We start from the raw sequence: 18,438 nt of genomic DNA on the forward strand, positions 1-18,438 counted from the left end.
CAGCAAAGCAGCTGAAGAGAATGAGAAAAGGAATCAGTATGAAAAAATAGAATCAAAAGCTATTGAAGCATGCCATTTCTGCCAGCTACTAGTCACACCATTTAAATGAACAGTATATACTACAATATACAGGACTCTATTTCAACTCACTTTTAATCAGGTGTATTGAATTAGACTATAAATCATAGTTTACAAACCTAACAGCTACTTTCACACATCATGATAATCCAAGTACCGTTTAAATAAGCCATGGGTTAGAATGAATGTAAATACAGCCATCCATTTTCAAAGCCAGAGGTATAGGTAGGCTCAAGAAATATTTTTTTTCTAATTCAAAATACATAGTGACTGTATTATTTATTCTAAATTTTACAGATTTCTCTATAAAGTCACCAGGAGTTGCCTATGAATGATCAAGAGGAATTTCTGACACTAATGCAGGTGACACAGCACTAGCCAAGAACAAGGAGCTATCAACAGGTTTGAGAAAATTACACACACACAGTCAGTGACCTGAGAAGACCGTCTGCCTATAGCTGAGAAGAGGAATCTGTGAGGCCGAAAAGAATATGCTATTGTCAAAAAAGACAGGGCCAATTCTGGAATACTAACTGAAGAACTCTTTCCTTACAGTATTTTATAGCAATTCACACTGATTTCCCCCCCCCCCCTCATATTAGGGAAATTGTTTCTGGAAGTAAGCAGCATAGTTCTTCTGAAAATATTCATTTTATTCAAATGACTTCGGTTTGTGGTATAAGTCCTTTGCATTTACAGTTATTTCTACCACAAGTATAACATCTGATTATACGTTATTACTTATTTTTAAAAAGTTTTTTCCATCCATTAAAAAGGTTTTATTTCCATTCCAAACATTCCACTTTTAGCTTTGTTCTTTATCTACTTTTTAATAAAGTATTTCTTTAACCTATATATAATGTATACATAATCCGTACCATTTAACCTAATTAAATATTCTAAAATGTCTTACAAGGAATATTTTGCATCCTATATAATGTGTCATATAATATTATACAACCATATCGATTCTTTTTAGATTTCACTGAAAGGTTTAGACAATACTTAGTAAAGAAGAAATGGAGTATGATTACTCTTTGACAAATATAGGAATATCTGTTTGTAATCAGTTTGTGAATCTTGAGGAATTGTCATGATTGTGTGCTAATTAACAACCTGACCAACACTGTTGCTGGTTAATGACTTTCAAAACAGTTGAACTAGAAATTAAAATAAGAATTAATTTCCTGATCATTGGAATTGCTACATCATTTGCCTTACTATTATTATAGCAGTAGTTTCCAGAATTCACAGAATCTGCCACTAAAAGTGAGCGCAAAAAGAAATACACAAGGAGTATATCTTACAATTACTGATTAATTAATACATGAAGCTGTTTACTAAAAAGCTAATGTCAAGCTTTATGAAAAAGATTTTTCTCCTATTTGTAAGTTTCATGGAAATAATTGAAATAGTAATAAACTATTGGTGTTAAATATTTGCTTCCTTGATATCGATTGAGTCTTTCTTTTTTTCTATCTTACTCTTTCTGATTAGTTAGCTTACTCAAGATTGAAATATTTAATATGGTTCCTTGTCTGTTTTACCACGCCTGATAAAAGAACTTCAAATACTTGCAGAGCTAATTTGACAAAATATTTTTTTGCTAATAGTTCTTATATCTATTGAAAATTATAATCACTTAAAACATTCTGGCATAGCATTACATCAATACTTTGGGTACAAGATAAAAGAAATGATTAAGTAACTGTGGCTAAAGATTCCACAATAACTTTGCCCTCCCCTCTACCCAATATTTATAGATTATCCTGTGCCAAAACAAAGTGGCAAGATGAAATTCTTTAACATCTAACATCCTTCAAAAAAGGGAAAAAAAATGGATCCAGGAAACTACAGACCAGTCGGCCTAACCTCAATACCTGGGAAGATCTTGGAAAGGATAATCAAGCAACAAATCAGCAAACACCTAGAGGCAAACAAAGTCATTAGCAAAAGCCAACATGGGTTTTTCAAAAACTGATCATGCCAGACAAATCTTATTGCATTCTTTGACCAAGGGACAAAATTAGTGGATCAGAGGAATGCTGTGGATATAATTTACTTGGACTTCAGTAAGGCATTTGATAAAGTAGATCACAAACTACTACTTGATAAGATAGAAAAATGGGTTAGACAGTATCACCACCAGATGGATTCGTAGCTGGCTGACCGGCCGTACTCAGCGTGTGGTCCTCAATGGAATTGCATCTACATGGAGAGAAGTGTGTAGTAGGGTGCCCCGGGGCTCTGTTCTGGGCCCAGTGCTCCACCATCTTCATCAATGATTTGGATGAGGGGATAGATGGGGAACTCATCAAATTTGCAGATGACACCAAGCTGGCAGGAATAGCCAACACGCCAGAAGATAGGCTTGAGATACAGAAGGATCTTGACAGCCTTGAACATTGAGCACTATCTAACAAAATGAAATTCAATGGTGAAAAAAGTAATGTTCTACATTTAGGCAAGAAAAACCAAATGTACAGGTATAGTATTCAAATACTTTGGCCACCTAATGAAAAGGAAGGACTCACTGGAGAAGAGCCTAATGCTGGGAAAGATTGAGGGCAATAGAAGAAGGGGACGACAGAGAATGAGGTGGCTGGATGGAGTCACTGAAGCAGTAGGCGTGAGCTTAAATGGACTCCAGAAGATGATAGAGGACAGGAAGGCCTGGAGGAACATTGTCCATGGGGTCGCGATGGGTCGGACACGACTTCGCAGCTAACAACAACAACAACAACAGGTATAGTATAGGTGGTACCTTGCTCAATAGTAGCAATTGTGAGAGTGATCTTGGAGTCCTACTGGACAATCACTTAAATATGAGCCAGCAGTGTGCTGCAGCTGCCAAAAAGCCAACACAGTGCTAGGCTGCATTAACAGAGGGATAGAATCAAGATCAAGTGAAGTACTAATACTACTTTACAATGCCTTGTTAAGGCCACACTTGGAATACTGCATCCAGTTTTGGTCACCACAATGTAAAAAAGATGTTGAGACTCTAGAAGGAGCACAGAGAAGAGCAACAAAGATGATTAGGGGACTGAAGGCTAAAACATATAAGGAACGGTTGCTGCAACTGGGTATGTCTAGTTTAATGAAGAGAAGGACGAGGGGTGACATGATAGCAGTGCTCCAATATCTCAGAGGCTGCCACAAAGAAGAGGGAGTCAAGCTATTCTCCAAAGCACCTGAAGGTAGGACAAGAAGCAACAGATGGAAACTAATCAAAGAGAGAAGCAACCTAGAACTAAGGAGAAATTTTCGGGCAGTTAGAACAATTAATCAGTGGAGCAATCTGCCTCCAGAAGTTGTGAATGCTCCAACAGTAGAAGTTTTTAAGAAGAGACTGGACAGGAGGTTGGACTAAATGACGTCCAAGGTCCCTTCCAATTATTATTATTATTATTATTATTATTATTATTATTATTATTGTTGTTGTTGTTGTTGTTGTTGTTATTGTTATTATTTTATTGATCATCGCACAGTCAGCCAGATGTTCAGACTGGATTTGGGGTTTTTGTCTACCTATCAAGTCCTTACTAAGGACCTGGGATAGGCAGATGTGGATGTTTGATGGTATTATAGATATTGTCGCAGGATGGAAGCAGTTTCTAGTAAGGCCGCCTTTTGCAATTGACTAATGGCAAATTTGTCAATGTCAATGGTGTTCAAGTGGTGCTCCAGTTGTTTTGGAATTGCACTCAAGGCGCCTATTACTATTGGTACTACCCTTGCTTGCCTTTGCCACATTCATTCTATTTCTATTTGTAGGTCTTTGTATTTTGTTATCTTCTCCAGTTCTTTCTTGTCTATTCTGCTGTCTCCAGGCACTGCCACATCCACTATCCATACTTTTTTGTCTTTCTTATCGACAATTGTTAAGTCTGGGGTGTTATGTTGTAGGTGTTTGTCTGTTTGAATTCTAAAGTCCCAGAGCAGTTTAACTTTATCATTTTCTATGACTTTCTCTATATTATTATTATTATTATTATTATTATTATTATTATTATTATTATTATTATTATTATTATTATTACTATTACTATTATTACTATTATTATTATTCCCAGAAAGGAGGAAAAATATATTTTACCTTGTATAGAGAATTTGTGGTCTCACAAATTCTTTTGCAATCATTTTAAATTTCATGCATATTATTATTTACCTTTCTTATCACAGGGGGTTAGAAAATTATTTGTTATATAAAATACATGTCATGTTTTATTTGAAACATGTTTTCACTAAGGTAATTTGGCTATGGGGGAATCTCATATATCTGTAAATTCTGAAGTTACAAGATGATAGATTCATTAAAACATCATATTAATTCTGCTATATGATTTAAAAGTATATTTTTGAAAGTATACTATAAAACTTGAGAAGAAAAATAGAGATTCCAGGAAAAAAATAAGAAAAAAATGAGAATGAGTTTAATAATTTTCTAAGAGGAGAAGATATAGTCCAACAATATGTGGTTGATATGACTGCTAAGACTATAGGTAAGAGGCTGATTAACCACAAATGTCATCAAAAGCATCCTTTGTTAAATGAAAAGCATCTATATTTGTCTCTATATGTATCTTACTTCTTTAATAAAATGATGTTTTCATCCTTAATTTTAAAATTAACAATAACAATCATTCTGTTTCTCTGTTTAAGTAATGAAACTTCTCTGAAAAGATGACCCAAGGGGGTCATAGTTTATCTAGTAAAATATATAAGGATGGGAAATTGGTAAAAGGAGATAGCACTTAGCAATAGCAATAGCACTTCACAGTGTTTTACAGCCCACTCCAAACCATTTACAGAGTCAGCATATCGCCCCAACCTTTTGGGTCCCCATTTTACTGACCTCAGAACGATGGAAGGCTGAGTCAACCTTGAGTCAGTCAGGATCGAACTGCTGACAGTTGGCAGAATTAGCCTGCAACACTGCATTCTAACTACTGCGGCACCATGGCTCTTCTATGAAAAACAGATTAATTTCCTCAGGGGAAATTAATAGCAAAATAGTAAATAGTAGCATACTATTTAAGTTGTTAAATAAAGTGATTTTTGCTTGCACTGTTTTATTATTTAGACATCGTCTAATAAAAACAGCTACTAAGTATAGCTAGTCTCCATTTAGAGACAGTGCAAAGTTACAAGAAACCACAAAAAAGCTACTTATGTTCTGGTTTTGAAGTTCCGATGGCCTTGACCCCTGTGGGTCATGTGACCACATTTTGGGCACTCAACAACCAACCTGTGTTTACAACTGGTGTTTATTTCTGGTTCCTGGCAAAAAAAAGTCCTCTAGTGAACAATGGGATCATTTGATGACTGTGTTCACTTAAAGACTGCCACAAGAAAAGGCTCAGCCACATGATGATCTACTTAACAAATACCATGATTTACAGGCATAACTAAGGGAACAATTATGGTTGTAAATCAAGGACTACATAAGGCTGATGTTAATTAGAATACAAATTTATTACAGCTCCAATGCACTGAAGCCAAATTCTCAATTCTTTCATTATAAAGTTTCTCTAAGTAAGAAAAACATGTTTTGTGCTTTATTATATATACCTGTGCATTTGTGCAATACTAGATACATGCCTTACATTGTTCCATGAGGCCAATTCCAATTCTGAAATACATAATACATTAATTAACTTTAATCAAGAGAAGTTGTTGTATTCTGCAACAATGAGAAAAAAGCATTAATGCTTCTAAACCAACACATAGCTATATCTGTTGCTGAGTGAGTTATTTTAGCTTCTTGCCCCCAAATACATATGCAAATAAAAAGTAGATATTAAAAGTCCAGATTTTATGTTGGCCTAGGAACCTTTGGACTAAATTAAGCTAAACCTTTTATTAAAAGTTGTATTGTGCAAGAATGTATGTGTTTGAAAAGAAGGGAAAAAGTTATCTTATAGATCTATATTAAATGATCCATAAAAATGGTCACCACTTGACAGTGGAAACAATAAATTTGTGGGGACCAACTGCCAGTGTCTAATGTAAGATGAGAGAATGCTTCTAAGCTTCTCACATTACAAAAAAACCTGAACTGGGGAAAAGTTTGTCAAGTGCCGAGGAATCAGGAGATTCAGGCAGTTCAAATGAGTATAAAGAGAGCAAGCTTAAGCTCTCTAAAAGAATCTGAACTACTAACAGTCAAGGGAAATTAACGGGAGTAAAGAATAGAAGAAATTGAAGATGGGCTGGACTTAAATCTCTTGTGGGCATGCAGGGACTCATGACTGATGACTCCCTTGGGTTCAGCCTGGTCATCCCCTACAAGGTCTTCTCCTTGTAGGAGAAGGACAAGGTCCCCCCCCCTCCTCCTCCTCCTCCTCCTCCTCCTCCAGAAGCCAGACTTTTTCCCTCCTTTAAATTATTTTACAGGGTCATTCATACATGAAATCAGTCTTATTTTTCACAAGGCTTTGGTGATTCTCTCTCTACATCAAGGCAGAGTACAATATGGCAGATATCCAGGATAAGTCTTGTGGGTGGATTGTATCAAACCAGTGTAGCTAGCTACAATTTCAACCCGAAATTTGCAACTTTAATTAGGAAGGAAGTCCTGCAGTGAAATTTTTAAAACGAAAGTAAACATTTTGAGTCTTTGGAATGGAATAGACTATGAACATTAAGCAAAATAAAAATCAATCAAGATAGCAGAAAGGCTGAGGGCAGGTCCTCTCTGCCCTGCTCTTAGAATAGGCATGTAATAACTGCATCTCATCAATTACAAAAAAATAAAATAAAATGACAGCAATGCCAAACCACTTTTGAAAAACCTTGCCAAGAAAACTGCAGGGACTTGTCCTGGCAGTCTCTAAGAATTGGACATCAGTGAACAGAAGAAAAAAAAAATTCTCAACGATAGTATCAGATTCAGAAGGACACGTTTTTAGAATCTGTCAATCAGTCACAGGCTCATTCATGAGGAAATGCTATGTTAACTCTTTATTATTAGAATGTAAATAGCCTGCTCTCTCTTTTTTATTATTATTATTATTATTATATAGTCATTAGAAACAACTTGTCTTCATGTGGGGCTTGTAGAAATGCAACTAAATGATCATTGTGCATTTTAGTGGAAAGCAAATGTGAGAAATTGAGTTTTGATGTAGTGTTAGTGCTTAACAGTGTTTGTCAATGAATATTTCCTAAGAAGGATTTTTCAAGCCCTCTTGAGCCATAATAAGATCATGTCCTCTACTGAGAAAGCAAAGAGTATGCATAATACAAGAGAAAACAAGCATCAAGAGAGCAAAGGAAAGAAAAAAAAAACAGCATTAATTATCACAATATGAAATGAAAATAACTTATGCTTGATCACATCAGTGTATTTTTTAAAAAGAAAAGCACACTTTTTGATCTATAATAAAATGTTATGTTATAGGAAATTAAAACATATAATCAAAAGCATAGCAATTAAAAAGTTCAGAGTAAATCAGCCAAGGTCCCATTTAAATACGCCAACTGAAAAACATATCTGACATCTATTTAATCACAGCTGTATTTAACAGAAGAAACTACTCAAATACTTTCAAATTTCTGGTTCCTTCTTATCTCCTCAATAAGGAGAAGGTCCCACTAAATTCAATGACATTTAGTTTTAAGTACCATATGTATCTATAGGACTATACAGTACATTAAATAGTATTGGGCAGCTTATATAAAGGCTCAGAAAACTTAAATAGCTATTTGATAGGAACATAACAACATGTTCATATAGCGTGATTCCTCTGTCACTTCCTTCTTTTCAATTTATATGTATTACGTTCAATCCTTTTTTTAACCAATTAAAACTGTCCAAAATTCCACATTCTACAAAAATATCTCTCTCTTCAATTAGATGATGGGGGAGGGGGACTGTTAAATCTAAATGATTTTAAAAACTTAATACCTGTTAGTTTTTATCCCCTGCCAATTTACATTTTACATTAGGCTGGCCATGACTACAGTACTCTTCTACATTTCATGAATCGATCGGTATTCCAGCAGATTGGAATACCATCAGTGGTTAAAATTGCAGAGCATCAACTCATTGTGGAATAATGAGAATTCAGGAATAGATTTTTATTGAGGTTGAAACTAGGAGAAAGAATATTGTTCACTATGCCCATGAGTCACTCAAATTTTAAAGGGATTCGATTATCTGTATAATCATTAAAACATGCTTTGCAACAGATTAAAATTAACATATTAAGCATTAGAGAAATTGTAACTCTTTGACCATTTTAAGTAAGGCAGGAACAGTAATAGCTGCCGAATCCGGTATTAGTTAGGTGCTGTATGGAAAGATACAAGCCCAAAGAACCAGGTCATAATTTGCTCCATGTATGCCCAAATATTATTAGAATCTTTCCCAACCTTGGCATCTGGATGACAGATAGAAAGGAAACAGCAACAACAAGAAGGTCAAGTCATAATCATATATATCCTAAAAATGGTTGCTCCTCAATAGAACCACAGCCATCTCTAAGGCAACTAGGGAACTTCAGGCAATGATACTTGTAACAGCCAGACAAACCAACATGAAACATAACTGAGGCCACAGACTTATCTGAGTAATCTGTAGTAGCTTCCTCCAAATCAAATGGAATATCAGATAGACAAGAATTCACTGTAGACACTTGATGGGGATGTTTGTTGTGATACTGTAGTTGAGACGTTGTGTCAGGGACAGCAGTATCTATACTTTTATAAGATCACTGCACTCCATAATTGCACTTTGCCCAGGACATGAAGAAAGACATGGAATGGCGGCAGGTTAAAAAAAATAAAAATCTAACAAATAAATTCATTTGGTGAAGACCTACTACAGCTCACCTGAGGTCAGGAAGGAGATCCTGGATAAGAACACTGGCCAAGTGGCCAATGGTCCCAAAACCTTTAAAATGGAGTCAACGCAACGTAACTTTGTGTTATTAGTCCTTACTATCATAAGGTCGAGGCAACTTCCTGACAACTTCCCATAACCAAAGTCAGTTCCAGGCTGGTAGGCAGGTAAGTGGCTGCTACTGATCGGGAAGGGGAGAGCACGGATGTGCAGAAGGAGGCACCAAAAGGATTGGGGAGGGTCTGCAAGGGTGCAGGGCAAGTTGGGGAGGTTGTATGAGAGTGTGGCAAGAGTCAGGGAGGGTGCACAAGTGTGTGAGGAGAGGCACAAGAGGCACAATGTGGGTCAGTGAGAGTGCTGGGATGGCCAGAACTCTGAGGAACAATTAGAACCGCCATTCATAATAATTCACAAAAACAAATATTGATACACTTACAGAAAAGAAAACTCTAATAAGCTGCTAAGTGAGATAAAAAAAAAGAGAGGAATTTGCTGGAGCCCTACCTTTACATATTGCACACAATTCCTGCCAAAAGTTCCCAAAGCTCTGAAAGATTGTGAACATTGTAGAACACAATCAATACAAAACCCATACATGTGAATCACAGAGGCATGATGAAAAAAACCCACTTAATTCTATCTTTCTTGTATAAATATATTTTAAATATATTTTCATCATTCCCAACATATAGACCAAAACAGTGCCTGATGTACTTCTGTTTCTAAACGTAGTCCATCTTTAGCTGGCCAGAACAGCATGCATATTCAATCTTAACTTTAAATCTACATTTCACTTCATAGTTGATAGAAAAATAAACAATAGTAAAATAAAGAGGTACACACTCTCTCTCACACACACACAGAGAGAGAAAAAGAGAGAAAACCACTATTTCCTTTCCCACACAATTACTTTATTATTGAAAATCTACTTGAGCAGATTCCAGAAAGATTTATTTGATCTTATCTAACCTGACTTTTAACAGCTACAGTCAAGGTGCACTCTGTAGTAAGAGATTTGCTGAAATGTTCACTATTTATTTATTTCACCCTTTATCCGATTTAACCATTTTTTGCATACCTGAAACATAATGAGTAATTTACCCTCCAGAATAAAATAAAAAAAATATTTAATCGTTACAGAAAACATGTCATTTCATTATGTCAAGGATTTAATTTCAGCTGTCATATAAAACTATATTTAAATTACCTTCTCTTATTTTAAATGTTCCTGAAAATATAAAAATAATATCCATACTACTGGTATTTATCTGTTAAATCAGGAATTTAAAATCTATCTTGGCTGAAAGATCACCCCTAAGGCTTATAATAAATGCTAAGGACTGCACTCTTAACAGTAGACAAGACTGAGATAAATTATGCATCTGCAAGGCTTAAGGCATATTTTTTGCCCTTGAAAATCTTCCATCCCAAGTACAAACAGAGGCCCATATTTTTGCTTCCCCTTGTATTCAGGCCCAAGAATAATTACTTGCTGTGCTGTGTTAATTACATGTGAATAATTGGTGCTATCATTTTCAACACTGTACTGTAAAGGATAGGTGTCTGGAAGGTAGGGGATAAGGAGGGACAGTGACAAATTTTGTATGACACTACAAACTCTCATCGCTAAACATCTGCATGTGATGTAATGGTACAAATATGAAAGAGCGTTAGCTACAATGGAATAAACGGAGACCTATAAAAGACCTAACCCATTTCTGTTAGTGGACAGAGATGTCTATTTTTCTCCCATTTGCCTAGTCAACTGCCCAACTAAAGATGTAGTTGAGTCATTATAAAAACCTTCATTATTTTAAAATACTAATTATGCACTGCGGTTGAATAATACAAAATCTACTAATGAACTCCCTTCCTAGAGAAACAATATGGAATCAATAAAATAATGTGTTCACTAAAATGCAAGAGTGGTAAAATTTACTTTGTATGTAAATGTACACCTAATACTAGATTTTTAATTTATTATACAGTTTCTGCTTAATGCTTGGGAAATTATCATAACTTTATTATAAAACAAAAACAGGAGGATATTCTTCTGAGTCACAGTTTCTAAATATATTTTTCTTCACACATACACAAATACTGTACTCATCACACTCAACATATTATATAAAGAGCAAAAAAGGAATAAGAAACAGTAAGAAAAAATCAAGATGAATTAAGAAAAAGAAAATATAGCTAAAGCTATTTCATTCATTGCATCTCTTCATATCTTTCTATCCTCATTTACCAATACATTCCAACAGCTCTGCATTTTCTTTGCCTCTTTTCATATTAACAATTCCTTGCTTCCTTCACTATATTCTTTGCAATTATCCATTTCTCATTATCCATTCTATGCTGTATCTTTCTCACTCTTCTAGCACCAGTACACTAAGAACTGATTTCCTATCCTAGAACTGTTCACTTCATCATTCCACCCAACATAATTTTTCATACATTCCTCTAGCATACATTCCATACATTTTTTCACTCTTTTCCTAATAGCTTCCATATCTTTATGTCCACTCTCTATTGTGTCTATTAAGAAATGAACCTAACAGAAGAGAATATATATGGCTCAGAGTTGAACTGTAGAGGTTTTGGTGCTCTCTGAGCTTAATTGGTTGCTTGTAGCTGTTTCGTTACCCAACTAGATAACATCATCAGTGCTACTTAGTATGGGTTTCACTCTCCTTGATTAGAGTATTGTTTTATGTTTAATTGTTTGTCTGGTGTTAATCCTACTTGACTGTTGACTGCTGAAGGGGATGTGTCTTAGTTTTTTTGTTTCCTTCTTCGGAAAACAAAAGTTGCCTCTTTCGAGCATACAACACTGTATGTTGTAGACTGACTCCAGAGAAATGAATCTAACAAAAAAAGTAACAAATTTTACTGGACAATGTTAAGACTGATTTGAAAGTGGTTTTAAAAATGACAGGCTACAAGAATGATATGGAAATAATGCCACAATGAATGTACAAATGAAACCAACTGATGTCTTCATAATTAAAAGAGATGCACAAATAGCAATCTTTTTCATATTAACAAAAATGACCTAGATAACTTACATATTTTGGGGTTACAGAAGAGATTTGTTAAAGATTTGAAGAAAATTGTATGAAGGGACAAAAGGAAGGGGGAAAAAATACTAGGACATTATTTGAAGGGTTTAAAAGTTAAGATTATTAAAAATAAAAGAAAGGAATATAAAGTCGATTTATTTGATCCAGGTTAAAATAGGTATATTGTTATCTCTGGTAACTCTTAATGAATTTTGTTGACCAGAACTGAACAATGAGGCTTTAAGGCATATTAACAGATAAGATATGGAATATGGAGAGAAAACATCATTTGTTGTATTTTATGAGAAGGTGGTAGGTTACTAACATTGTTTATACTTGTGATGAAGAGGGAGATCATTTCTTTAAATATTTTTCATTTTCTTTACTGTATTCTTATTTTCTTTTACTTTTTGTTTCTTTTTTATTTTCTGCACTTCCTTTTTACTTTTCTTTTTCTTAGTTTGCATTATATTTAACCTTTTTATAATTGTAATGTTTAATAAAATTAAATTGCTTCCCCAAATTTCTGATCTTTATATTATCGTAATTCAATGAGGAGAAGCATGTGGCGATCACCACTTTAGGAATCCTTATTGTCATACATACAACAATCTGGATACCACTAAGTTATGCTTTTTCACAAACATTTTATAATCTTTTTTCATTTCATACAATAAATAAATTACATTTTCATGCCTCTACTTCTCAATTCCACTCCAATATAAGTCCAACTTCATTCAAATCAATCACATCCTTTTCCTTTATCTTAGTTTTCATAAGCACACAACATGTTATTTCTTTCATTAATTCATTTTTTCATTAATTCTTATTCTTATCGGATGTTCTTTTCACATTTCAAATTCATAATCCTCCATATGCCATGGTTGTCAAGATATAGACTTGCACTCACCCATCATGGCTCTGATCAACTACTGCATGCATTTATAGGCATATATGATTAAACTAGTTTGAACTATATTTCATTTTTCTGCTAATACAATTCATTTAATTTCTTTTTTCTTATTGTATCTCATACCTTTTCTGTTCTCAGCATACCACTGGTTCCCCTAAAAGGGAACAGCGCGCTAAGTATGTATGTTGCACTTAATCATTTGACTGAATGCCTGAAAGACAAGGTATAAGATTTCAGACTAAATATATCTGGTTCAGATTTTATTATGCAGTTTATTCATCACAAAAATATTAAACACAGAAGGTATGCACGCTTTGGTAATAGTTTAATTTCGGGGAGAGAAAGCAAAGCTATGAATCCTTTTAAGTATTTCCCCAGCCAATCATTTTTGAGAAGAGAGAGCAAGAGATTTTATTTTAGCTGAGTAACTCCTCAGATTCTGGTCCTATAATGGTAACAGGATAAACTATAAAAAGCTTTTTTTTAAAGGAGAAAGGATTTTAGATGAACATCAATGCTATCAAAAGATGCTACTGAAACCTTAATTTATTTGTAGATTTTAAGTACCAGAATTGCATGTTTCCAGCAAAATTACATTTCACCACAAAAAGAAACGTTTGCTATGGAGATGAATGTTGGAGATGATCTGCACAGTCTATAAGCAATCTGAGAATGTCCTGCATTGCTTGGGATAGAAAATAATTCCCTCCAGATCATGCCTCTGCTGCAAAGAGAATGGCATTATAATATCACCAAAATTAGATCCTCTCAAATGCTGACAACCTACATCCTGAAAACACTGGGTCTAGACTCGGTCCAAAAGATGTCACTAACTTGCAACTTTTAAGGTAGCAGAAGGGTCATTTAGTTTTTTTCACATGACAGAGTGGCCACCTCATATTTCATATGGCCTCTTCTCATCTAGCTCCTTCTCTCTGGAATTGGCTCCCCCTTGAACTACATTTGGAATCTGATTTCACAAAGTTAAAAAGGGTCCTTTTCTTTTTTCAGAAAGAAGCTGGAAGGATTAGATTTACAGTTGCAGCACTCAATGACAATTTAGATTATTATAGAAATGACATTCATTGAGCTGACTGCTTTATGTATATATACATACATGTGTTTATGATTTGTTAGATTTTTATTGTTATTTCCTTTACAGTTATTGTAGTCCTTAGCTTATTGTTGCAATTGGGACTGGAATTGTTGTTGCTCCACAACACGTTCATTAAACATGATATCATATGATCGTGTTGTTAGCAATGGCAAATTCCAGCAGTCTGGACTGCTGTCATTAAGCAAGGACTACAGGAATTGTTAAGTGAGGACCTCACACGACTATGATTTCCAACTTCCCACTGGCTTCCCCTTTGGCTTTACTTGTAGGAAGCCAGCAGGGAACAATGGAAATCATAATCACATGACCCGGTCAGCATAGCAGAGTTATCAATAAAGTTACAACCTTGACGTGGGTATGCGAGAAGACAGGAGAAGAACACAGATGATATGTCTTAAGTATCTTAAGCCACCAGCAAACAGTAAAACAGCTGAATAAAAGATGATGTTTTTCCTTCAGAAACAGTGGACGGTCCAAAAGAGAGCAGAGTAAGTGTACAGGCTGAGCAACACAAAGTACAATGTGAAAAGCTGCAAGAACTCAACTGGTCTGCACAAACAAGGAAAGCCCCATCCACAGGATGCAGGCAGTACACAAAACCAATCCCCCTCCTGTCCGTGGAAAAACCTCTCTCCACGTAATCGGTCCCTGGTGCCCAAAAGGTTGAGGAATATGCTATATGAGCCAGCAATGTGCTGCAGCTGCCAAAAAATCCAACACAGTGCTAGGCTGCATTAACAGAGGGATAGAATCAAGATCACGTGAAGTGTTAATGCCACTTTTTGCAATGCCTTGATAAGGCCACACTTGGAATACTGCATCCAGTTTTGGTCACCATGATGTAAAAAAGATGCCAAGACTGTAGAAAAGAGTACAAAGAAGAGCAACAAAGATGATTAAGGGAGTGGAGGATACAACATATAAAGAATGGTTGCTGGAATTGGGTATGTCTAGTTTAATGAAGAGAAGGATGAGGGGGAACATGATAGCAGTCTTCCAATATCTCAGGGGTTGGCACAAAGAAGAGGGAGTCAAGCTATTCTCCAAACCACCTGAAGGCAGGACAAGAAGCAACAGATGGAAATTAATCAGAGAGAAGCAACCTAGAACTAAGGAGAAATTTCCTGACAGTTAGAACAATTAATCAGTGGAACAACCTGCCTCCAGAAGTGATGAATGCTCCAACACTGGAAGTTTTTAAGAAGAGTTTAGGCAACTTTCTGTCTGAAATGGTATAGGGTTTCCTGCCTGAGCAGGGGGGTTGGACTAGAAGACCTCCAGGGTCCCTTCCAACTCTATTATTGTTATTGTTGTTTTGAATAGTAATAGTATATTGTACAAACTTCAGAGTAATAGTAATTGAAGAGAATATAGAATAATAGCAATTGTCATAATAGAATAGTGATAGCAATAGAAAAGAATATAGGAAGCACACACGTATCACTTTGGTATGTTTGTTTTTATACCCCTCATCGTAGGAGTTATAAAGAAACCATCTGTCCAGAATCCAGTGCTTTTGTGTCTCTCTTGAGTCTGGTTAATCCAATTGGGCATGGTTTAAAAAAGTACCTGTGACAGGGATGCTGCAACATGACTGTGAGTAAGCTGCGACGGCCAAAACTATGAGGATCCGCATTCAGCAATGTTTGAATAGTTACTGAATCAATAGCCATAACCCAAAGAATACCTACACTGCATTTAGATATAATCAGATACCAACCCTCCCACCTAAAAATAGCAAATGTTTACTATGTTTTTACTTTGGGACACTTTAATATAAGTCTCAAAATAAGATTAATAAAGTTTTTGTTTCAAGATGATGGGAAATCCTGACATTAATTAGCTAATTTTCAGAAGACTCCAGGAGGCTATACAAAATAGTTTGGGAGTTGCATGCGCCCCTATATGGCCTCAGTTCATGCATGCATTCCTGGCTTATTAATTCAAATGTTTGCAACACATGCATTCTTGGTTTATTAATTTAAAATATTTTGCAAAATAATCTTTGCAAAAATATTTACAAACTTATCTTTGAACAGTAAAACAGCTGTTTATTCCTGTTGTAAGGGAGTGACACATTCCTGTTTAATGTGCTCAATCTCCCCTTTTCTTTGAATATTATATGCAACTCTGTCTTCTTTAAAAAAGGAGAGGAGAGTGTAGTTTTCCTTTTACAGAAAAACATTTTTTTTCATGCAACAGATATCATTATCCCCAGTACTCTTCGTTGATTAGTAACAGATCACCAGTCTGTCATTGGACAAAAGATTTAAAAAGAACACGATCCAAAATTTAGTCTCTCAATGTTACCATGTTTTCTAACATGTGTGCATGTGTATGAGTCAATGCGTTGATTAGTATGAGTCAATGCGTTGATTACCTTAAAATCTGGTAAAAATCAGGTTGATATATCAATTGATCATCATCTGCCTGGATTGTGGAAGTTTCCTTTTACAGCTGATTAAATCTGCAATGGAATACATAATCAGATCACTATTACAGTAATAAGATTTTGCCCTCAGCAAAATAAAGCAAGTTACACGATATTAATAAATCTCCAGCTTATTAGAACCCAACTGCTTTTTTATTTGCAAAATAAGTTTAAATTATATGAAAAGTGTATTCTAATCATATGTAGTGAGAACTGAATACACTTCAGGATCTTCTTAAAGACAAAAAATAGTATTAACAAATCTTGCCCAAGTTCGTATTTTTATTTTCTTGGAACTGATGACAGATTGTCAGTAAACGCTTGGAGTAGCCCAACAGAGCAGCATCTGCAGGGGGCAGACAAGAGGGGGACAGGATGATGAAAAGAGCATCACAAGGCAGAACATGTACCACCATATTACCAGTGGTCAGATTCAGCCGGTTCGCACCACTTCGGCAGAACTGGTAGCTAATTTTTTGTTGCTCAGGCTCAGAATGGACTTCCAGAAGTGGCATCCACATGGAGAACTGGTTGTTCACCTATTTGAATCCCACCACTGCATATTACCCTGTTGTTTTAAACATTCAAAGCGGACAGATCTTGAAAAACCTACTGGCTCGATATACAGTATAAGTGATATGAAACATTTTAATTTATAGTAGTAGCTTGATATCAACAACAATCTCAGTGTTTTGGAAATGAACCACCTATAGAGCAAACTCAAAAGCATACATTCAAAGCAATCACTATTTGATTTCTCTATCTGATATTTTTTTTCTCTTTGTAATTGTAAACACTGATATCCAAGCTTCTTACTTTTCTCCTAACCATCAATGACAGTTTATTTATTTATTTAGAAAACATATCCAGCCATTCTGCTAAGCAAATAAATCTTGGCAGTTCACAATTTTAAAAAAAACAATAAAAAAATAACAAAATAAATACAAAAAATACAATAAATATAAAATTCAAAAACCAACATAATCTTCAGTCACAAATTCATCAAATCAGGTTCCATTAACAATCTGGTCCTTAAGCCTATGGAAAAAAAACATTTTTTAATAGACACATTATTGTCAGCGTCAGATTCGTCTCTATCAACATAAATTTTCTTTAAGTTCCAGTTAACATTAAAACACAGACAGAAATGTTAATGTCATAATCTGTGTTCCCGCACTGTAGTTTGGCTTCTATATTTATCTGAATATAAATATCCAAACTGCAAAAAATGCACATAGTAATATTATGCAGTTATTTCATTAATTTTTTTTCTTAATTTACTAAATTTTCAAAAAGTAATTGAATGCTTATATAATTTCATATTCAATATTATCTGTATTTTAGTAAATCTGTTTAAGTTCCATAACAAATTGTATATAGAAAAATTGAAGTTAAAATTTGGAATTATTAACTAAATTTTGTTTAATTAGTTAAACTGCCAAGCTCATTTTTTCAGTTCAGAACTTAATAGTGTGAAAAGGCTTCATAAAAGACATAAGAAAACCGGCTATTAAAAATAAAGGTATACACAAGTAAAGATTACTATTTCACATCTCAAGAATAGACTGCATTAAGTTGAATAAAATGTAAAATGTATCTGCACAGAACCAACAGGAGAAGCTGTTTACAAAGCACATGGATTTACAAATTTACAAAGTCTATTGTTAAAACAAAACAACAGAAGATGGGACTTTTCATTTAGTCATAGAATATTTCTTAACAGTTCTCTAATACTTCGTTATTATGAAGCATTTATATTTATCTGTTCAATATTAATTTACTACCCCCCCCCCTCAAAAAACAAATAAACAAAAGAGAAATATAATTTTCAGTGTTAGTAATTTAGGTGCCATAGCACTAACCTTAAAAAAAGAGACTTGTTCATTTACAGGTTACAATGTCACATCGCTATGCACAATGTAAACAAAAGACAGTGGCATGCACCCCAGGCTAAGGATGTCAGCATTTTTCAACACCTTTCTGGCTGTT

At 34.8% G+C, this 18,438-nt stretch overlaps 1 protein-coding gene across 2 annotated transcripts in view; it reads right to left on the minus strand.

Moving 5' to 3' along the window:
* Window positions 1–18,438, minus strand: part of ATXN7 (ataxin 7) — a 119,761-nt gene that overhangs the window by 76,849 nt on the left and 24,474 nt on the right. Inside the window, exons 1-3 of one of the 2 annotated variants that reach the window (XM_081321547.1) lie at window positions 17,430–17,662; window positions 16,399–16,485; window positions 13,025–13,112 (exon numbers count right to left, since the gene is read on the minus strand). The gene's annotated coding sequence lies outside the window, so the exon portion shown is untranslated. Of the gene's footprint in view, window positions 1–13,024; window positions 13,113–16,398; window positions 16,486–17,429; window positions 17,663–18,438 lie in introns of those variants that run through there. The other variant, XM_081321546.1, reaches the window with a different exon arrangement.

The sequence above is a fragment of the Vipera berus genome (genome assembly GCF_964194415.1).
Source record: "Vipera berus genome assembly, chromosome: 2".
In the NCBI taxonomy this organism is placed as follows: domain Eukaryota; kingdom Metazoa; phylum Chordata; class Lepidosauria; order Squamata; family Viperidae; genus Vipera; species Vipera berus.